A 25,312-nucleotide genomic window follows, 5' to 3' on the forward strand; every position below is an offset into this window, starting at 1 on the left:
TGATTGTGCTTTTCAAAATAGGTAATACAATGTTGAATGTATGAATAATAGTATACCCGACATTAACTGTAAAAACCCATGCAAAGAAATACATTTCGTCATAAACTCGTTAGTTGTTGATAAAATATTATTATTCCCATGTTCGTTATTAATTTTAAAATTATTTTGATTGTACCGTTCATATTATAATTATTATACCCCGCAGACAATAAAATAATAATTCCCAATTTCTTGTACATATTATTAGTTACTAGAATACATTGAAAAAGTGTAATTAGCTTCGTGATTTAATTGATATAATATTAATATATTAATATAATATTATTATACTTTTCAAATTTATCAAAAATGAACACTATATGTCTTTATTATAGAAAGGGATTTTTAACGAGGTAGTTATTAATACACACGTCGTACTTTAACCACAATAATTAAATTGAGAAAACATTTTATAAGCTAAAAATTAAACAATTTTGCCACAAAAAATTAAGTATGAAAAATCTATTTAAAAAATATGTAATGTTCTAAGACCAATATAATGTACGAATTTAAAATAAGTGTAAAGATGTCACGTAATAAAAAAAAATGCTTGAATCCGTGAACTTTTTAAAAATTAATTGTTGTCCTTTTTGTTGTTATAAATAATAATAACACGTTCCGCAGGTGTCTCTAAATTTAATTATAAAATCAAGAATAACAAAATCCGTCGTAATCCGATATTAATTATTCGGGAGCTGCTAACTATAGTGTCAAATTAACCGGTTCGTCATATTACATGGTATGACGTCAGGTTATTCGTTTTCCTGCTAACGTCCGGCTTGAATTTCCACAGCATGTTTTACTGCAATTGTAAACCATGAAAAATAAAGGCAAATTGATATGACGGTATTTTGGTGACTTGTCAGTGTATGACATCAAAGTACCTATGTAGGTATGATCACCAGCTTTCAAGCCACTTAAAAAGATACAAAAGTATGTCAGCTGACAAAACTTTGGGACATGCGACAAGTCTGTATTTTAGGGGGGGGGGAGGTGTTGGTGTCATGAAATTTTAGAACCCTATATAATATAGTGTAATATTGAGTATAATATATACGATATACCTATACAATAAATTATATAATTAAAAATGAAAATTGAATAGAATATTTTGTATTTTTTGACTTTTTTTCCAAAAATAAAAATGTGATCAAATTTTTTGTTGGACTGTCCAAAAAAAATTCGGAGTTTTTAACTAACTTTTTTTAAAATGCACTTTTTGTCTCCAGACTTTTCGACTTTCGTCCAGGATTCGTCAAATATACGTATATATTTTGTTTTTATTATTTTAATGTGCAGATATCAAGGTGTAACAATTTTTTTCCTAACCCTCCCCCCTCCCATACAAAAATGAAGTATACGCCACTCAATCTTACAATATTTGCGTAAGTCAGTAGAATATTCCTTCTATAGTACGATTCAGTACACTGCGTATTATACTACCTATTACATACGTTTTTGTGAAAATTTCAAACAGATATGTATTATAAATAGTACATATTATATAAGTGAGAATCCATGTAATGTGTAATGTGACACGAAATAAGACTGACGGAATTGACTTGTAAGATGATACATGAACATTATATATTCCTTATGAAGAATAAGTATTATAACTCACGATTCTAAACAAGTGTTCGAACGATTTAATTAAAACAATAGAACGCTATGATAGTAGGTATAGGTTATTATATTATGTGCATAAAGCAGATATTGCGGACACGGGACAACGGATCGTTTTTATTTGCCAATTAGTTTTACTAACAACTTGAAGTATTTTTCACCATCAGGTTGGTGTCTTATTAAATTATGTAACCACCTGTTGGTTCATAACTGAAGCCCATAATATTATGATTAGATACCAATAATTTTTTTATTGGAGAAAGATATGATATAATATTAATTTACACGTGGCGACATGGTTAGAATTGTCTAAAATAAATAAATGAGTAGGATTTATCCGTTATGAATGACTGGTATTATACATGAAAACATAATATTAATATTATACTTACCATTAAAGAAAAAAAATCAAAGATCTTGCTCAACAGTATACTATAGGTTTTGAGTGTACCTTTTCTTTGAGTAGGTCACTGTTGTAATAGTGTAATGGATGTATACAGTTAAAATTAAACGATTAATCATTGCAAATAGATAAGAAATATTTATTCTGATCGATGGAGTTAGGTTTATGGATCATCTAAAAATAGTGTACATTATTTTATTATATCATAATTCATAATATATAAATAATAAATATTATTATTAAAAGTAGGTTCTTAATTCTGTAAGTTGAATTTATTTTCCAAAAACACCGTGTATATCAGTATATTATTATACCATAGTAGGTACATTTAATTTGTATCGTTCGATATTGTTATTGTTGATTATAAGTAAATGCCGATGTAGAGACTGGCGAGAAACTGTGGTAGAATGGTCTGAAATCTAAAATATATTATATTCATGGTATAAATAGCTGAAAATGTCCTATGCAACATTGGTTATTGGAGCGAAAAATCAACAGTATAATATACAACATATAGGTATCGACCCACCAAGCACCAAGGCCAGAGAATGCCTTCCATAGCACTTGCCACTTGGCTAGTGGGTATGCACAGCCTCCAGAATCTCGGCGGATACAATTCTTAATATAATATTATACATGCCTCACAGCATATGATTATTATTACTAGTTTGTTCGCCTGAAAAAGTCTTCTCGAGCCGACCAAGACATCTCGTGCACGACACTGGTGAAAATAATATGTATCCACTTACCGATAATAAACCCACACAACTCAAAATGGGATGTTGACGACGTGACATAGTGCCCGATCAGCCAAATCGACCAAAATATAAACAGATGGAAAAATAGAGTTGAAAAATGCATTAAAACAAATTAATTATGAATATCTCATTAGTCAGTCCTAATAATATTTTTATCATAATATTATAAATCATTATTTGAACGCAATATTTTTGTCTGTATCCCGCGGTGTTCACGAATGGACTGCACAATATTATCAGTTATCACTGTTGTTTTGTTGCCACCGAGTCCACGATTATGACACTCTCTCCATAAGTCACAACCCCCCTAGGCCCTTGATGTGTGCTACTGTTACTGTGATGCTGTGTACTTAACATACAAATCGGTTCACGTAAACGGTAGACGAAAATTGCGGGATATTTCACGTACCTCCGTTGTCCGCCCTGTTAACCGTTTTTTCAAACGATCGGAGGAGGAGGCGGCGGCGGCAGTCCGGTGGCACGGCACTATTATGGCAGAGATAGACCTGTTGGCTGCCGGGCGCCGGCGCATTTCATCATTTGGTGTGCCGCGTTCGGTCCAATACGGCTTACGATTTAAAATAAAATAATGTATAATAATAATATATAATATGATAATATAATAATAGTAAAATAACATTTTTGTATTCTCGCTGTGAGTGTGCAGGTTGTCGTCGTTCCATCGGCCCGCGAATGAATGATTTCATATTTTTCGTTTTTTTGTTTACCGCTCGAAACGCGACAAATTTATATTATTAATATTATATTATAGTAGTTATTGGTGCTCCAGAGGAAATCGTTAAGAGTGACGCACTGCCAATTTGTGGATTTTCACCGAGTCAAACCCGTCTGAAGAGGAATCTTCGTGCACTATTATAGGTAGGTAACCCGCCGCTGTATTTTATCATCAGTTTTACGAGAAACGCACTCTTCCAACCAAACGTCACTTACTATCATTGTCGTGGTTGTTGTTATTGTCGTTGTCGTTTGGCACTGTATGCCTAAAAGTATAAAACATACGTAGAGGTGGGCCACAAATCGGACAAAAGTCCCGCATTGGCAAAATGAAAAACAAAAACACCGCTCCGCGATCGGTTGGCTATAATAGAACGCAAAATTTGTGTCAAGAACGCGCCAGCGTTAAAAAAAAACTACTAAAAAAAAAATAACGTTAACTCGTTACACCTATAAAGTATACGAATTATTTTCAGGTCTTCGAGGAAGACTTGGGCGAAATCGCATACATAATGTCAGTAATAATAATAAAAATAAGTTGCGTTGTAATAAAATAAAAAATTTAAAACGGAAGAGTCTGCAGTGTTTTAGACATGTGGCGCGACGGACGGCCTTAAAATCGCGTTTTAATTATTTGGACGGCGTCCGCCTGTGATATAAATACAACACTAAATCTCTTATTTTGTCTTAATGACAGTAGTTTTAGTCCGTAGATAGATAATAAATAATAATATTTAGGTATATTGTCCACCACAAACTCGTAAAATTAATAATATGTTTTGATTCTTTTTTTCTAAATGCATAACTGCACCAATAATAATGGCACAGTACGTTGTAAACACGACGGGTGAATGTCCGCAATCAATTGACATTAAATTGGTCACCGTCATCCGGCCAAACACAGCGCATTTATAAGTCTAATAACATGACCCTGGTTGTATAATATTTTATTGGTAGGTATACCGTATACGCACAATATATGAAACGGCCGAATTTAAAATCCAAAAACATTATTTACACAAACCGTGATTGATGTAGTTTATGTTTTGCAAACTCACGTACCATTGTTCACTGTGTGACATTAGAGCATCTAAATTCAATTTTTTAGTCATGAGAGATTGTGAGAAGACTACTTTGCGAGAGCGCTCTCGGCGTTTCCAGAAAATACCATTTTCATTTCAATGTGCAATATTATGCCGATATCGTACATATTAGGTATAAGATTCGGATAAAAAAGTGCATAACGCTCTGCTGCACTTTAGATGTCTAGAGAAGTCACTGGAATATGGATGTGTTAGATACATTTGAATTCAATTATATAAAATCGTTGCATACGATAAACGATTCTGAGCGAAGATGGTCTGCCAGCTTATAATATTACTATACGTTACTATAAGTATATTTTATGATATTATTGTGATTAAAGTAATTTATTCTACTATTAAAATATATTAGTACATTTTTTCTAGAACATTTCATTGTATTTTAAAAGTGTCAAGTACCCACGAATAATATTTTTAAATTTCAACAAAATAACTAAAATCGTTCTTCTTCGTTTAAATATTTAATTTAGTTGACATTTGAACTTAATGTGCATAGGCGCTACTAGGCGCCTACACAGCCCCCCAGTTTGGGTAAGCTTACCCCACCCAGTTTTGTAACTTTTCCGGTTGTGTATTTTGATTTTTATGTATTTTCGAATGTAATACTTTTCTGATAATTTACGTTTAACATTTAATTTTATCTTATTTAAGTATGTTTCATCACAATAATATTGTGTTACTTCATATTTTCTAAACAAACATTTTTCTCTAAAAACATTTTCGTTACAAAATTATTTTCCAATAATATGTCTATAAAAAAAAACTGTTATACATTTTTTAGATTTTTTTGGTTAGAGTATGAATTATTTATGAGAATCCTTATTTTAATATTTCAATTCTTAGTTATAAAAATTGAATTCTTTATAATCTTTTAACTACAAACTAATTTGAAAATGTACAAGATTTTGATGAATTTTCTCATAATTTAAAAATTAAATCCTTATACAAATATTTTTATCGAAATTAATTAAAAAAAACGAATAAAAATCAGAAAATTTCTTGTGCCCATAAACTGCTCAAAATGAGTCAAAATATTTTTAACATTTTATGGTGTATAGAAAATATGAGTATAAACATTCAGTGACATCTATTTTCTTTTTCATCAAAAAGAGTTTCATCAAAAACCAAAACTGATTTTGCGTGAACATTTTTCCCGTTGCTTTTGAAAACTATTAAGTGTACACAGACACATACAAAAATCACACATCATTGTACAGTCAATACATTCATCGCTCCGCTCGGAATCTAATATTATGTATCATCATCTCTATTCATATTATTTAATAACTACTAACAATAAACATTATCATTGATTATGATTTACATTATCAACTATACAATATTTTTTTTCAATTTTACGAATCATGTTATTATCATATCATTCCGACCTTGAGAACGGTCGCGTCCAGTCTTACATGATATTATATTTTGATCGTCACGCAAACACGTGCGAGTGAAAATGAAACGCTGTAAGCTTTATCAAACGACGACGAATATGAGATATATAATAATAATGTGCAGACGTGCAGCGATAATAACTCGCGAGTTGACTGTAATAATTTCAGGACCGCCGCCGCGCCGCCCACGGATGGCTTGAACAACCGTTCTTTATACATAATATTATTATTATAACGTAGTCGGTATTACGACGACGACTAGTGTATATTGTGTCGTGTGCGTGTGTGTGAATATGTTTAGCTGAAGGGGGATCTCGACGTGACGTATTGTACCTACCTACAGTTATAAGGAAATTATTTGAACCGGTTTTACGATCCACAGTGAGTAATAATAATATTGTAGGACGTAATCGGCAGTAATATTTATTATGTAGGTATATACCGGCAATAGTATAGGCATACTATAATAATAATATTGTTATTTTAATAATATTATTATCGCCTTGGCCGGGTGGTGGATCGTGAAGATTTTATACTTACACCGAAACGGACGTCTCCTACCAAGGCAGACGTACGGGATGTTATAAACATCGCCGCATTTAGCATTTATGTACTGAGCTGCCGTGCCCTGTTATATCGTACATCGCGTCTTAGGTTGTTTCTGAAATACGAACATTTTTCGATCCATTCTGAGTAGGCGAAAGTCAGTATTTAAGGTTTGATAGTTTGTAGAATTTGGTATAGAAAATATTACACGGTTTTAAAGGAAACAAAATATGATATATTTATCGAACTCCTTGAAATTTAAATTTAATAACAAGTAAGCAGTAAGCACACTACGTCGAATGAGTTGGTTATACTAGACTGAAGCATGATATAAGCAACATGGTATGATGGAATTTGTTGTGTTCACATCCTTCGGTATGCGAACTGAATGTTGCACTTCAATGTTTGAATCACCCTTGTGCTTCAAAGTAACTAAAATGTTCTCAAAATTAATAAGAAAAAAACTGTCTCAATATTTAATTATTATTATATTTTTTTTTTTGTTACACCAATTATACATATTTATTTAACTATAATATTATTTAATACCAATAATTATAGGTAGGTATTATTATTAGACACGGGGACATAGTCACAAACAACATTCTAATATAGTAGTATAAATAAGAAGTCATTAACTAATATAATTTATTATTTGTACATTTTCATTTAAAAATAGTTTTGATAGGGTTTTAGGAACCTATAAATTTAGTTTTATTATGATAAATTAATAGTTATAAATTATGATTGTTACAATTTATTTTAATAATTAAATTAATAACTGAACGTAGATAACCGGGTCTGTTCTTGGGCAATTATTATATTGGATTACATTATTTGGACACTTTTTCTAAAATTAACAATTCACACGAGGGTGGTATGAATTTCTTTTTCGTGAGATTTAAAATGTTGATCATTTTTTTTTTGCTCAAGCCATAGATTACAGGACAACTTGCTAATATCGAACTCCTTCCATTTATAAATTAATCATAAGACATATACTGGGTTTTTTCACTGATTAAAAACAGTAGATAATAATCATCACACTCGATAGATTTAAAAATGATGGTCGTCTCTAAACCCTAATGTTATTCAAGCAATAAGCAGGATTTCGACTGGCACGTGCTAGCCGGTAGGTAACCGTAAATCGTGCAACTTTCAAATATCGTGCAAGTTAATATAGACATTACAGCGTGAAAAAGATGTTTATTGGTTCTGCAATTTTGCAATGTATCAACCATATTACGCAAGTTGATATAATGATATCAATAACACCAAGTTTTAGGTTTGATGATGTCGAACTTCAAACAACTAAAGAGTAATAGACAGATCGACCCACCCCTGATTGCATATTCAAATGATTTCAGCGTCCACAAACGACGTTGAGTCGAAGGAATAAAAACGCAAAAATGGTGCCCAGTTTAGTACCGGTCGTAAACTAGATCTATTCGTTACTTTTATTTTACGTTATCTTCCGATTTTCTCAAATATACTGTGCTGCTTAAGCAAAAAATGTGTTTTGTTTCCGATCTTGGTAGGCGTGTTACATGAAATGTACTTTTACGTCCCATAAAAATGTTAACCAAATAAATGTTAAAAAAACATGAAATTGTTAAACTATTTAACAGTACTATACTGTATACGGTATACCTAATATAGTATCTATTATACTCCATTGCTCCGGTCAGAATGTACAACATCTAATAAACATAATATATTTTAAATTATTGTCTATAATATTATTGAACAATAGTACTTGTCTAATTGAATAAATATCGAATTTAGGACAATCGGCTGCCAGAGATTTTAAAATATTTCTATTTTTTAAACAATGACTAAATTATTAGTATTTAGTTATTATTATAACAATCCAATAATTTATATCTTAATAGTATTCAAACAAATGTATGTTATTAAATTGTAAAATCAAAAGATGTGTCCTTAAAACAAACAAATTTCGAAATAAACATTAAAATCTTTTGATATTTCTTCATTCGTAGTCATAAAATGAATTTACAGCTTACGTAGCAATAAATCGAATCTGCAAAAAAAAATCATGGAACCACAACAGTTTGTGTCCTACGTGTAAGTATCTAATAAATAGAGTAAAAAAAATTACGCTAAAACTACTATTTTAATTACTTTTTCTCGTTGTTTCTTTTTGGCAGTTCTAACTATGCAGTGCACACGTGACTAAAAGGTTGACAATAATTATAACCGATGTTTGTGTTACTGAAATACTTAAATAAAAAAATATGTCAATGTATAATCAATATAAAATATATATTATAATAATATGTGAAAAAATATTTAAAAACAAATTTATTATTAAATCCGTATTATAAATATTTAAATTATGACATAACTTAAGAATTATTTCTGCATGATTGAAGTGGCTGACCAAAAATACCGTTTTTCGAAAACCTCAAAACGGTAAAATCCCGACGATGAGACGTTGAAATATTTTTATTACGGAATATCTACGCATTATTATAATACTGGTGTAGTAATTATATTTACTCGGGGAATAGTATTTTAATTTGATGTCTTCAAATTGTAATGTCTTCCATCGATTGCATATTGTTTTCATTCGTAACTCTTTCATTCATTCATTCCGTCAATATCATTCAATCTGTGCATCGAAATAACTATTGCAGTGTAATAAAAATATCGATACACCCTTTATCTTTAAAATTATATTATGCCATAAAGTCATGCCATTAATTCGTTTTGAATAAAAAAACGAATTTGCGTTAGCAATTACTTATTCGGTAATTATAATTAACAAAACAGTCAATTCGACCTCATAATTGAAAATGATGTCGTCAAGTTATTTCTTGCAGACGATGCGCGGCTATCTACTTCTGCGACAGACAGTAAGAATTATACCTGAGTAGAATATTGTTGTAGAAGGAATATAAACTCACGCCAATTCAAGAGCACCGATTTCAAACTACTTCGAATATTTGTATTTTTTACCCATATATTATTATGGTAGTCTGCCCTGGATCGTAATGGGTAGGTACTATTAAGCAACTTTTACAATATTGATCGAGTGTGTTATTATTATTTTTATTCAACGATTTTCGACGGTTGTTAATCAAATTCGACAAACAATTGTTTTGCTTGCGTAATTTGATAATGGTCACCTATTGGCTACCACAAAAAGTTACGTTGATTTCATGAACAACTCTATATAGTAACTAACATTTAATAATACAATTATGATTTGAGACGTACCGTGTCAAAAGAAAACAAAATACTATAGATATTATAATAGTTACGATGAGTAAAAAATATTAACAATCGTAATCGTTTGCATTGTTATTGTTGAATAGTAACGTATATATTATAAGTACTATTGTCATTACCATCGATATCGTAATATTCAGGTCGCATTGATGTTCATTGATAATAACTAATAACTAATAATTAATAACGGTTAATGAATCCTAAATAATATTATGAATAATTCTTCAATAATTGTTTTTTAATTAACTCAAAATATTCATAATAATTTGAATCGTTTTGACTGTCTATATATTATACTATATATATAGCGCCGTAATAATCAGCGAATAGATTTACATATTTGTATTATAAAAAAAAATTACTATGACATATCATTATCATATGTGGGATACAAAAATTACAAGTAGCATTTATAAACATCAGTCATAATATGCTGCAGTATACATATATGTTGTTATGTTTAGTGTTCACAGCTGTTGGAGTACCTAAGTCTGGTGGTAGTAGTATAGTTCATATTGTGTCACGATCACACACCGAACGCGATGCGATAATAAATAAAATGTGATTTGAGCACTATATTATTGCGAACGAAACGCGTTCGATCGCTGCAGGTATATAAATTGTGGTGTCGCATACTTAAAATTGTCAATAATAATTATTGTTTGGGCGATGAGTTTATATCAGTTTTACTGTAGGTATTTTAATTTTTAGTTTACACCTAATTAGGTACGCAACTTAATATAAAATAACTACCTATCATTATTATAATATTTTGTCTGCGTCGCCCTGGTGGAAATGGAATCTAATATAATATCGGGACGAATTTACTTTTCCGAGGAAATATCAAATGAGCAATTTTCTTCTCCTTAATCGGCATTGATTTAAAAATGAGAAAACCATTGTTGTACTTTTTTTAAAAGTTTACAGTACAGCAGCGTTTAATAATTAAAATACGATGTAATTACAGAGTAAAACAAAACATTTACGTAAGTCATGAATACGTTAATGTTATTCGGAAACTTTTGTGTGTACACATAAATACATAATACCTATAGATTATTTTAGTTAGATTTAATGGCAAAGTATATGTTCGAAATCATAAAAAGCCGGATTCTAAAATAACTGTTTTTATTCAATTATGAAAAATATATATCTATAAAGAATCTGTTTTTGAATGATATAAACTATAATTACTAAACGATTTAGTTTAAAAATATTAATTCATAGTTTTTCTACAAATGTAAAAAAATATGATTTATTTATAATATGTAGAACTCGGGCCACGATGCACATAATATCAATTAATTTGGAAACGGATATAGGTAGGTAACTAATTAATCAAATCCTGATCAGATTTTTAATTGGAAATATCTTATGTACAACTTGCATCCGGATTCTTTTTTCTAGCCGCCTATTATAAGCTTATGATATTTTATTATACTCGGTAGGTACCCTTTGAGTGCTAGTGACGCATATAAGGTGTGTTCTCCCGATGCACTCCACCAGTACTATACCGACGCACATTATATGCCTTTTCGGTTTTATCAACCGGAATACGGAATATCGTTCATACTGCGGTTATGTTTATAATATCATAAAATACGTTTCCAAAGAGATTATAATAAAATATTGTATCGGAAAATATCAAAAACATTTAAACCATACCACGACGCGGACTAAGATATAATGGACTGGAAATGACATGGTAGGCGGGTGACGGGGGACGGTCCGTAAAAGGTTCCTCAGTAAGTTATCATAACACTTTTTTTTTTCAATGTTTTCAGCGCTACCGTTGGTTTTGTTTGGCTTCACATTCTGTATCTTAGACCGTGTTTTATACAGATGGCGTTGTAAACTCTCGAAAATAATTGCGACCCTCCGCATATTTTGCCTGTTGTACTTACTTTCGAGGCCACTGATGAGCTGATGGACAAAACGTAAGATCTCATCTTATCAGTGGTGAAACCATTATTACAAATTAATGCCGTCCTGCAGGACACCAACTATGCACCATTATAATATTATGATTATTTAATTCAGGACTCAAAGTGTTGAATTCACTAGGTTTTTGTGAACTCTTTTAATTTATTTATATTGTATAATATCACCCGCGTACGAGTAAGTTTTTGAGTTTTTCAATTCGTATAAATATCATATAAAAATAAAAAATAAAAATACAAAGTCTGAAATACGTCTTGATGACGATAATATAACGTATAGAGCGCACATATTATATCATATATATATAGGCTATAATGTTAAGTACTGAGTAGTACGCGTCTATCCGGTCGTTTTCAGAGATGTAAGTATACGATATACCTATATTATATATAGTTGAATATAATATATATATATATGGTATATAATCGCAATCGTATTTCGTCCTACTATACGCGTAGTATGGCTTTTATATAGAAGAGACTCCGCGTGAGTGCATGATAATAATAACAATAATAGTATACCGCATAACCATTTCAGACCGTTTGCCGTCGAAACGCCCACAATAGAAAATGCCCGTGAGCTGTATTATACATACAATACGTATATATTAAAAGGGATATTATAATAAACATATAAATATATACAATTTCTAATATCTATTATAATCTCTCCTCTTTTTTTTTTTCTTCGTCCCGTTGTCGCCGCCATTTCAAAAAGACGACTGTCATCGGCGAGCGTTTTGCGTTGTTCTATATATTATTATTATAATGTATTCTTAATGGCCATCGGCTACCCGCGAGGAGGAGACGATGATGACGTTGTTCGCTGCAGCGGTATACAGCGATGCATTTATCTTACGTAAACGTCACTGTTTTTGGCAAGACGTAAAGTGTAAAAAAAAATCGTGATATCCCCATCACTCATATGAAAAAAAACACACACACATTTTTCGTCCCTTATATAAATCAATATGTATAAAAACTATATAGTCATAAAAAATTATGCAATGATAATACATTATATCTTCGGTCCTAGAGTTCGCTGTTTTGCTTGCTCGTACGGAATACCAATGATTTGAATAGGTCGCACATATTGTACCTACGTTAAGATCAATATAATTTATAATAATATAATAATGTGATTTATGTCCCGTTTGGATAACGCACAGTTTTTCTAGCGAGAAAGAGAATCGTTTACGCAGACATGCTGTTTTCTGTTACTTTAATATTATATTATAGCCTATAGGTAAAAGCCGTGAAATTAACAGTCCAATATCGGCGACCTACTTGTTTATAAAGGTTATATTATTTGGGACGAAAGAACTCGTGTCCCGGTCCAAAAATTCTAAATGACATAATAAGACAATATAAGTACATAATCAATATACTTTATTGTATTAATAATATTCTGCAGTTAAGTAGTACAATAATTAGTAGGTATATAGGAATTTAAACAGTAGAAAAATTCTAAAATTCTAGTATTTAACGTTTATACAATAAAAATGTAACCAGCTATTACCAATTGGTCTTGAGATTCCATTAACAGGGGTGTGCTGGCTAGGGTGGTGGGTGGTCGATCCCAGCCTGGGCCTGATGAACATTTGGGCTGCTTGAATAAATCTGAGCCGATAACTTATAACTATGGTATTACTAGCCCAAAATTGGGCCGAATTTTCTGTTTCCCCGGGTCCAATATTTAATCCGAGTCCACCCCTGCTTATTAACCATTGTGAGATTTTTGTTTTACATTTTTTAACTGGGAGATTCAACTATAAGGTGATATAGAGTATATCAAAATGTCTACTAGTAGTTATTTTTTTAGTAGTAGTAGACTTTTTGTATAAGAAAATTGTTTTGCACCAATGAATACGGGAGGAAGTACTTGATATATTATTATTTTCTAGGAAAGTTGTTAATCTATCTTTAATAATTTTTTCGAAGACTTGCAATATTTGAGATTATGGAAATAGGAAAATAGTGTCAAATTAGATTTTTGAAATCATACGCGTGTTTAATAGGTATAGGCACACATCCTGGTACATCCTGGTACACATCCGCTTTAACTGTCCTTACGTCGCGACTATTTGTTTGGTTTACGACTAGACCCCATCGAAATAAGACGTTTACAGCATCATTTGATAGGTATAAAGAAGACCTATTTAAAATTTGTTTTAAACTTTTAATGTTTTTATTCGTTATGTGAAATCGCTGACCCACATGATAGCATTGATCATTTGACTCAGGGCGTCGGATTCCCACAGAAGTAATGATAATACATTATGTATGTGACGCACTGAGAAGTGTTGGATTCTTCAAAAGTTTCTTCACTTTGTTTTGTTTAAATCAAAACAATGTAATCTTTTATTGCTTCGTTCTCTCATACCAAACTATCATTGTTTGCTTGCCGTACTTAGTGTTAAGACTTTAGTAAAGGCGCCACCGATTATTTAAACTGGCGACGTTGTCTATTGTTTTTTTACTCAAACAGTTAAACTGTTAAAATATACTGAGTGACTCATCTAGTATGCTTACCACCATGTTGTCATCTCATTATGAATTTAAGTTTGTACCTAATACCTATACTTAAAGATAATATTATCAGATTTTCGATATTTTATACCATTTACAGAGTGTCATGTGGTAAAGCAACCTTTTTTTCAAACTAGAAGCACCATTTTTACTGTAAATTAATAAAGACTTGATTTGTTTTCTAATTTTTGGACCATGTTTTGTGTGAATTAAAATTCAAATGAGTAGTTTCCGAGTTATTTAACTTTATGTAGGTACTAGGAACAATATTACATATATAATAAATTAGGGTTGTGATTTCGATGCACTTTAAATTTTTTTTTCAGAGGTTGCTGTACGATGCTCGTCTGCTCACAAATCTGTAACACGTATACTTTTGAATTAAATTTGCATCTTTTTGGATTTATTAAACATTTTTGATTTTAATGTCGTTTTCTTCATTTTTTAGGGCATTATTGGAGTTTTTGGATCCAAAATTCAAATTTTTAATTTTATTTTAAGATTTTACACGCAAACGCGAATTTTATATAAATTTGTATATATTTTTTTTTATAACAAATAATAAAGTAGGTAAGTACTCACAATACAATTTTATTATAAAAACTTAGATATTTAACTTAGAGTTAGCTATTGGCGGCGTGGCAAAGTATATTATTTATAGAATCACTATAATATATCAATCTGTTTAATAATCTGTGAGAGCAATAAAATCGATACTGACATCAGCTGACGATATCGTTCATTACAAGTTTTTTGTCGTAAGTTGTAACACGTGTGCATTTAGTTTCATTTATTTCATTTAAAATGCTGAAAGTAAAATGTCCATTGGCTAGTCGAGCGTAACGAGTTTGGCTAAAATATTTTTTCTACCGACAGAACGGTGTTATTGAACGAAGTTTAGACTAGAAAAATTATTTGAATAACTTCTATTTCAATTTAATTAATTCAATCAAATATTGTTTAATATTTATACAATATTTATTAAAAATAAAAACAATATATTGCATTTTTTTAGTGTATTATTTAAAATGTTTAGGGTATTAAAGCATTTTTTAGGGTTATATAGGGCATTACGTTCCCAGCCCTATATATAATCCATTATTAAGGATAATTGTCCATTAAATATAAAACAGGTGTAATATTCAGTCTATTACTTATTGTGAACAATTATTTCAAACATATAATAATTTATATATTTAAATATATTAATATTTAATATTAGATCCAATAATTTTTAAATCATATTATAATCCCCATCATTTTGAATTTATTATATCATGGACATTGGACTTATTACCCTTAGTACATAAGGTTTAATAGTTCAGAAACTACTCGTTTGAATTTCGATATAATATATACATTAAAGATTAAATATTTTTCAGAAAATAATCTGCTTTAAAATTACAATAAAAAATAGTGGTTTTTATAGTAAGTATTATAAAAAAGAGGTTTGTGTCGACACTAGGCAATACTTAAATGGCATACAAACCTAAATATTTTTTAATATGATCTCTAATATACCTACTTTAAAAATCCAATAATCTGAATTTGAATAATTTTATTTTTAAATTAAAAACTGGAAATAAGCATGCTTGGTGAATCATTCAATACACTGCAGCATACTGCAACATTATTATGATAACTATATACTAATAAATTATAATATTGATATATATTTAATTTATATATTGAATTATGAATACATTTATGAAATTTATTGTTGTACATATTACTTTAAAATCTATATCTTTAAACAAAATAATGTAATAAATATAAAGTGATATTTACCTAATAACATTTTTAAAAATGCAGCTAGCTCTATATGAACAGTGAATACTGTGGATCGTTATACTGGACTGGAAAAGTTCAAATCATTTTATTTTTGTAATTCAAATAAAATATTAAGATAATATATACATCATTAAAGTTTATTAATGAAAATAGTTGAAGTGTGGATATAATATACGACCTACTGCGAGATTGTGTGTTATCAGAGGTGGACTGGTACTTGAAAAGGTAGCCACACTATGCGTGTTCGCAATGTACAGATATTTAAAAACCAAAACAAAATTCTGTTGGAGGTTGGTAGGTTAAAGGTTTTATATTTTATTTCAATGATTTTTTTATTTAAATTAATGTCAGATATAGACATATTAATAAATAATATAAATACATAATGATGACAATATTGAGGTAAGCCAACGAAACTCACTTGAAAGTTGAACGGATATTATCAATATTATTGTAACAGATTCCTATGAACCTATGAATATTATACGGTATAATATTTTACGAGTGGTCTGGTGTTTCATATAATATCATAATGTAGTCTAAATATATATTACCTATATTACAATTTGTAGTCTATTTCCAAAAACATAATTAAAATATAATTTTCAAAATTTTATGCAACGCTTTACCAAAATGTTATTACTTACGTTGAATGAACCCGGTTTGACGCGTATCGGTGTATTTAAAATTAATTATAATCTTATAATCTTATATTACAATGCTGTAAACTCAGACATACATTTATAATAATATTAATTAATAATTTACCACAATACAGGTGTATTGTATTTTTATACACGCGCGTGTAATATGTTGAGCATCGTTGACAAGATATCAGAAAAATTTTACAGAATTTCAATTATTATGGGTTATTTCGTTACGCCGTTACTTGCCATTGGACGTAATAATGGTACGCACCGCAGTTGTTGTATACTCACATTTGTGGTATACATATAATTAAACGTTATGGAGCTAACGATTTATTGTGAAAGACTCGCGATCCTCACATTAATGGTACTTATATACCTCGTTATATACCTATAACCAGCTACCACGTAGAAGGTATGTTGTTTGTAATATTTACCAGTGTATAATATATATTAATTACGTATAAACTGCTACTGCATACCCATATTCAACATATTATATTTCGGCGCGTCTACTTTATCGTCCGCTAATTAACGCGACTTACACACTTACAGTAGGTATACTAATATTACTAATAAGGTGTCAAAAATGTCATACAATTGCGTATAAGCCACACCGTGACTTGGATACTCCAAACTTATAATAACACAATATTATTATTATACACACATCATATAGGTACTTTTAATTATAAGTAAATACAATTAATTCTAAATTCATAAACTCAGTACAATATATGAAATATTATTCAGATTCGTAACTAAAATGTTGTGTATTGAATATAACCACGCGCTATAGTACAAGTCAATTTTATAATATTGTTTTTTGGTAAGGGTGACTGCGATATAGGAATGAAATACGGCTCTCGAGATTCCACAGAATCTTACTATAATATATTATGTCTAAATAAAAAGTATTTATATATGGTTCGACTCCAACAAATTTTAAAGAACTTAGAGTCATACCGGTTAGATATCTCTATATACAGCATTTAACCTTAATGTTTAATACTTGTAAAATTAGTAAGTATTAAACAATACAATAAACGGGAAAATAGGGCATATGATACGCGTGTAAGCTATATAAGAAAAAGTACACCTAGGTATAGTAAGATCTTGGATTATTGAGGTCCAAGGTTATCCAGTTAATTTGAACGAGAACGCTGCAATGCGACTGTATACTTTCAATAATTTAGATAAGAATATTTACCTATTTACCTAATAAAAAGCTACCTAGCGAGGACACGTATATTTTAGACTGGTTGTTACGGACCCGTGTAACCCTCCACAACCTCCAAAGATCCTTATAATATTATTTATTATACCTACCTTCTACTTTTAAACCTACCATTCTCTCAAATCTAATACAGTAATAAAAATAAAATAATTGTACATATATCGAGTGATTATTTAAACTGTAAATATTATAGTTTACGAGTACCATTATTGGTTAATGGTTATGAATACACCAATCAGGTGTTGTACAACACTATTGCCATTATAATAATGGACTTGTAAAATAACAAAGTATGGTATGCAAAATTACTTAAGAATTTCAAAAATGCATTAAAATCCACAGTATTAACTATGTAGCCATAATAAACGTGTATTAAAAAAAATACAATGACTTTATATAAACATTATAATATGGACTAACATCAAAATCTCTAGTAACCTCTTGCATGCCTCTATGTCAAATTTACATCATACATTTACGAACTATAATATTTTTAAATCTAATTTTACAAATTTCTTTTTTCACATAAATTATTACTATAATTTAACATTACTTGATTTATGTAACTGCTCAATATATTTCTGACGATTACAATCACTTCCGTTTTTAATCGTATGTTTTTTATGTTATTACACTTTTAATTTTATCAAAGATTTATTTTTTGAAGATGGGTTATTGGCGTAACGTTACATTAGCTTGCAAAAAACGAATTTGGCAGGTTTATTAAATTACCAATGTTGGTATCATTGTATTTATGAATTTAAATTTGGCAGGGGGAAGCTAATGCGAAGGAATTGGGGAACTCAAATACGTACAGCATTTAACATAAATACTGATGATCAAACAAAAAATCCAACATTTGGTTTTAATTTTTTAAACATCTAAAGATGTTTATTGTATTTATTATTCAGAAAAAAAATTAATAATTGTATGCCAATACCTAATTCATCATTATTTTAAAGAAAACGGTATTAGCGATGTTGTCCGTTTAAGACCAGGAAAATTAAAATTTCATCACCCCAGGTTATTTTTTAGGAGACAGCTGCAGCATTCCCGTTTTTCCAAATTCCAATAAATAGGTACCTACTGCCTATGTTTACGAGGACGTCACACCCGCATCTGTTGTCTAGCACTAACCAATAATTTTTAATAATCAAATGAAAAAAACACAAAAAACCTTATGTTCTCAAATTGATAACTTTAAATGTATTTGTGTTATCTAAATAATAAAAACACTGCGACGACACAGATAAAGTTCTTTTCTGTGCGCTGTTGAACTTTGGTAATTCTACTATAAATACAGAATAGTATTGTCCCGTGCAAATAGTTTTTGCTATATTGTAAGACGGAGACAATAACACGTTATGCTGGTGTGACGTTACCCTTAAGGGGACGTTACAGTGACATTCTTTGTATCCGTCTTAAGAGTTCTTAACGTCATAGCAAAATTTACGCTCTGCAGCAGATCACGTTTATCTCCGTTAGTTTAAAAATGTGAATTGAGTGAATTGACCTCTTATAAAATTTAAAGGTAAGATTATTACCGTGGCAATGGCATAGGCTTTTTATTATATTTTAGTTTCGAAGCGAGTTATGAGCGTTTTAAAATTGTAAATTGTTTGTACATGTTAAAATACTCATAACTGGCTTTAAAACATGAAATTTAATAAAAAGCTGGCCTATGTCATTGCCTGGATAATAATCTTACCTTTAAATTGTATAAAACGTCAATTCACTCTAATTTTTACAACAAAGGAGATAAACGTGATGTGCTGAGCGTACAATTTGTGGTATGTTACGCACTTGTAAGACGGAGACAACAAATGTCACTGTAACGTCCCTTTAATAATGAATAAGCCGTTTGAAATAATAATGCGTATTGTCGTAATTTTGCGAACTATATTGTCCCCGCGCGCGCCATGCCGTAATAATGCGATATAGCGTCTGCGGGGATATAGCTGCAGTACAATATTAATTATTAGGTGTACGTGAACTTTACACATAATATGCCTATGACTACTATAAATCCTCCTCCGTATGCGATATATCATAATAATATATTCATGAATTACTTTCATACGAAATCAAAACTCCTTTGTAGTTCGTACGCTCTCACTAATAATCACATTCGCCGCGTGCAGACTGACTACTTTGATTCGTCGCCGCGTACAGCGCACGTTTAATATAGTTATCCGTCAGTATATAATTTCAGTATGAGTGTATATTATTCATCAGAGGTGTGCCAAGACGTTTGTCGCGGGGTGTGAAAGCACCGAATTTCCTTATACACCATACTCTCAAAAGAGTCTAAACATCCAGCTCGAGTAAACGCATTACATATTATTATATTTCTAAAAAAAATTGAGTGCCTATACTTGTAACAATAATGTCATGATAAAATATATGAATAAAATATAAATAAAAACTTTATATTAATTTTAAACCGTATATTATGTTATTATGTTGTTGTACCTATACCCAAAGCTTACACGTTTATAAGAACATATTTTGTAATTTATATGTTTTCAAAGAATGCGCGGTAGGACAACATTTTTGGATCCCAAAGGTTTTCGAGAAGAACACAATTAATGCAAACGTCGGCAACTTCGTTGTCGATTGATACATTTGGTACAACTTAATTAAGTTAGAAGAAAACAAATCGGCCACATTTCTTTTAGTGATATTTATAAGTCAATTATGAAATCGAAATTTAACACATTTTTAGTGCACGCAATTTACAGGCCTGGTTATATTATGTCTACCGCCATTATATTATTTGTCATTACGATGATTGAAACTTGAAAGTTTTCAGTTGACGATTTAAACCACAACGATGTGACGACTTTAATACAATACTGAAAAAGTTAACTCAAGTGCTTTACTTATAATTCAGCTTAGTTACCTGTACTTTTTTTTCAATTAAGTTAAAAACGAAATTAATAAACATTTTTAAAACATCGACTACGTTTAAAATTAAACAAATTTCAAAATATCACCAACTTCAATAAATTAATTTAAAATACAAATATGCATGGCAAACTTGGATGACTATTGTCCGTGATTATATTCAATGAGATGTGAGTACTATATACCAATTCGCATAATATAAATAAATAAATAATGTTGAAAAAATAAAAGTTTATAGTCAACCGATCGTATCAACTGGCAATATAGTGCCTAAGGAAGTGCCTAGGAAATGAAAGAAATTACTAAATAATACTACTACAGTGTAAAGTAACTAATGAGTGGTGAATGAAATAACTGTACAAACGTGCAATAACCAATAAAGGTACCTATCTTTATGATTAGGCATGTACATTGAGACGGCCATAATAATTCACGATAATACTGTGTTAATAACTAATAACTAATAAGTAAGTAAGTAAGTACCTATTATGAAATCGTATGCTCGTTGCAATAAATTAATACAAATACAATGACTAACAAAATATTTGACTGGATAATATGAAAATTGAAAATCAAGTACCTACATAAGTTGACTTTTAACTTATTATAACTCGTTAATTCGATAAGAGGACACTACACCCGCATGCGTTTTCTCCGTCAAGGTGACCCCTAAGGCGTTTTTGTTTTTTTTTTTATAGCACTTAAGTACCAATACTTTTTAATAATTAAACGAAAAAAAACCTAATGTCCCCCCCCCCCCCGTCTAGAATAATTTCTGTATCCACTACTGACTAATGTCCACTGTAAAACATTTTGATTAGATTTTATTTGTCCTGCGTTTCAGACTATTTATTTTGCTCATTCTTACAAAATAATATATTAACCGAAAATATATTTTAACTATAAAAGTACAAATGATACATAGGCATGATAAACATATGTTGTACCATGTTAAGGTTATCTGCTACTCATTTGCTTTTGATTTTCGTATGATCTTTTTTAATAAAATGCACGTGTCACTAAAAAAGCTAAGGGGCGCGAGTGTCATATGTGTATTTGCAATATTTGTCATATAGGCATATACCAGTAGTTTGGTATCGGCTTAATCGAAATTTGTCAACGAAATTTAGACGATTACTTGCTACACTATCTCCACCACCTATAATACGCGTTCGTATTGTACGTTGGCGTTAAGACCGTTTGGATTTATTCCAAGATTTCGGAAGAAAGGTTCCATAAATTACATTGGCAAAGATGTGTGTGTGTGTGTGGCTGAAAAAAACCTGTGAGATATTTCAACCATGATAATAGGTGTACGTGGTTTAGAAAAATCGTTTGCTCGCGATATAAATTATTATCAGTTTCTCGCCCTTTGCGCGTTTATACAATATTGCAATCCTATATACGTCTTTGATTTAACTCGAAGCAGTCAAAACGCAGCGGTGGGTGCCAATATTTTTACAAGTGGATAACAATATTGACGATTTTCTATCTCTGACAGGGAAAACATGTAGGTACTTACACTACGCATCTATAATTGGCTTATACAAAATATCCCGAAGACTGCTGCAGGGCTTAATAAATATCTCAAATTATTATTCGATAACCACAAACAAAGCGTAAACAGTACATTTACGCGACATTAGAGCGAACCATCATTACGACATTTTCAAAATCACTCATTTGCATTTTGAATAAATTTGAATTTTTTAGATTTATTTTATAAAACTCAATAAAACACATTCTAAAATTCAAAACCATACAGGTGACTAATACGTTGATATACTCGCGATTACAATCCCTGGCATTACATTGGATAACAATATATAACATAATATTATTTCAATTCAACCTTGGCCAATATGACTAATTAATCAAAATCAAAAATCTATTTCGCATTAATCAATGTTGTACTGTTTTAATGGTCACTCTTGTATGAATGGTATCCATTCAGTGTATATGTACAATGGTGATCCATACGGTTTTGTCGATGTCGTCGTGCGTTTGATATTCTTCGACTTTTTATTACGGTATTCGTGTCTTGTGGCTTATAATAGCAATAACTATAATAATATTGTATTTTTTTTTTTTTTTTATTGTCACTGTTAACTAAGAGCTTTTATTTTTATTCGTGCGTCGTAACTCGTAATTCATTAAATTGTCTCGATATAAGGAATAGGTTCTTTCATACGTATTTTCGCATCGTTAAACCACTATCATTCCATTGACATACTCTCGTGGTGTGGTTTTTAGTCCACTGTGAGTGACAGTAGCCTTGTAAGAATAGTACTTTGATTTAAGAATTGCAAATAGCTAGGGACTCCAAAATATAAAATATAACTATGGCAGTTGAACATGTAGATAATATTCTAAATCACTAGCTAAATTTTATATTTTTATATATGTCTAATCGATAGCTGAGTTCACATGAAAACTAAATATGCTACTATAATATATAATTCTATTTTCTGCAACCATAAATTCATAGAATTATTTTATTCTAATTATAATTTTATCATAGCATTAATCATTATTATAATATTAATAGTTAAAAGTTTGAAAGATTGTTCTCTATCGTTCGATAATAATTTCTAGTTACAAGTAACTTATTGACGCCAGTTAAATTATACTGATAAAAAAAAAAATTTAATACTATGCATAATTGCGCTCAAATTCATAGTTAAAAAAAATAAATTATTTTATCGAACTGATTTCTTATGGTTGCCGCCCAGGTACTTTGAAGTTCAACAAGTTATAGTGTACAGTGCAAGCGCAGCCTTTAAGTTTTTGCAATATCAAAATGGTTAGTAAACTTTTTTACTTGAAATTATCACTGAAAGTTTTATGGTCTGTCGGAAACTTTGAAAGACTCGTTCTACATCATCCATTGTATATTATAATAAAGTCGGTACAGTCCTTTAAATGTATTTATATGCATTAGAAAGCTGCGGCGTTTGGCCTGAAGTAAACCTGAAGTAAGAAGTTTGGCCTGAAGTAGACCATATTATAATATTCTGTAGTATTATTATACTGCCGCATAACTATACAGCTGCCGTTCCTCGTTAAATAATATATTATAATAATACATAGTTTGAGAAGAAAAATAATATTATTATCGTGTTTCCGGACATTGTCGACGATTTCTATACAAGTGAAAAAAAATTCAAACCGTATAATATAACCGGCTATAAGGTACACTTCCGGCAGCCGTAATTTTTTTATTGGCATTTAACGATTCCGACGATGGTAGCTTATTAATAGATAAAAAAAATATATAATCTACCTTTATATAAAAGCGCACAGGTATACATCATAAAACGTGCCGACTTATCGCCGACGAGCGCATATCAATTATTTTCATCGGACCTATGCTAGGCGGTCTGACAATGCGTGTTTCGTTTATTTATAATAATACTATATAGGTAGGTAATATCTACCTAATTATATTATTATCATCGTCATATACGATTATTGCAATAACGCACGCTTGATCTCTGATCCTGCCTCTGAGAATGTAATATATTATAGTATTGATAATTAGTGTTTAATTACTATTCAGGTGTGCATTACAATATATCATTGTAATAGTATTTTATAGTAAATAACAGCCGAACTACATTGTTACGTTCTGTATAGCTACCGGATAATTGTTGCAGATAAATGGCTATTGTCCTGCGCGGTTCAACGGGAGTACCTACGCGCAATATTTTGTAAATTACCTATAATAATTAGGTACAATATATTATACGAATAATAAACGTACAATGTTTATTAAATTTAAATGTTTATAAAATCTTATTTGACTAACCGTTAATGAAATAAATAAAGATAATGTAGGTATCGTGGTTGAGGTGCGCGATTCATCGTCAAGTCGTATTATTATTATGATCGTTATAGACATACTCTGAAGAATATAAAACCACCCACCTGTAGTTGTATAGTACTTGAATAAGACGCATCGTACGGTAATATTATATACCTATAACTAATCGTAATTCATAACAATATAATATTATTATTGACATTAAATATTATTGCCTGAATAACAGAGTAGTAACAAAAAATCGGAAAGCTTTATCATAATATTTTCTTAGTTAATATTATTAGTTCGGTCAACAAAACTAATTACGCTAATTTGCATATTTTTAGATGCCCTATTACAGCGATGAGAGAAATATCTTACGGCGATTGTTGATCTATTTTCCACGAGACTACGACAAATTTGTAGGTTACTAGTAGCGTTCCAAAAGTTATACAACATCCATGGTAAATACCTATATTCGTCGAATGATAACCCATTATATGGGAGCCAGTGAGCCACCTATTGGGGTGTTCATCTTTCTGTTATTGCAATGGTTCAAGTTAGAATAACAGGCAATTAAAAAAAATAGTTTTATGGTGCTGT

General features: G+C 30.4%; 1 protein-coding gene across 1 annotated transcript in view; it reads left to right on the top strand.

The window, feature by feature from the left end:
- Positions 1-3,310: 3,310 nt before the first annotated feature.
- The window catches only part of LOC132940916 (uncharacterized), a 57,822-nt gene continuing 35,820 nt past the window's right edge, over positions 3,311-25,312 (top strand). Inside the window, exon 1 of the mRNA XM_061008721.1 lies at positions 3,311-3,702. The gene's annotated coding sequence lies outside the window, so the exon portion shown is untranslated. The remainder of the gene's footprint in view (positions 3,703-25,312) is intronic.

The sequence above is a fragment of the Metopolophium dirhodum genome, chromosome 3 (assembly GCF_019925205.1).
Source record: "Metopolophium dirhodum isolate CAU chromosome 3, ASM1992520v1, whole genome shotgun sequence".
NCBI lineage: Eukaryota > Metazoa > Arthropoda > Insecta > Hemiptera > Aphididae > Metopolophium > Metopolophium dirhodum.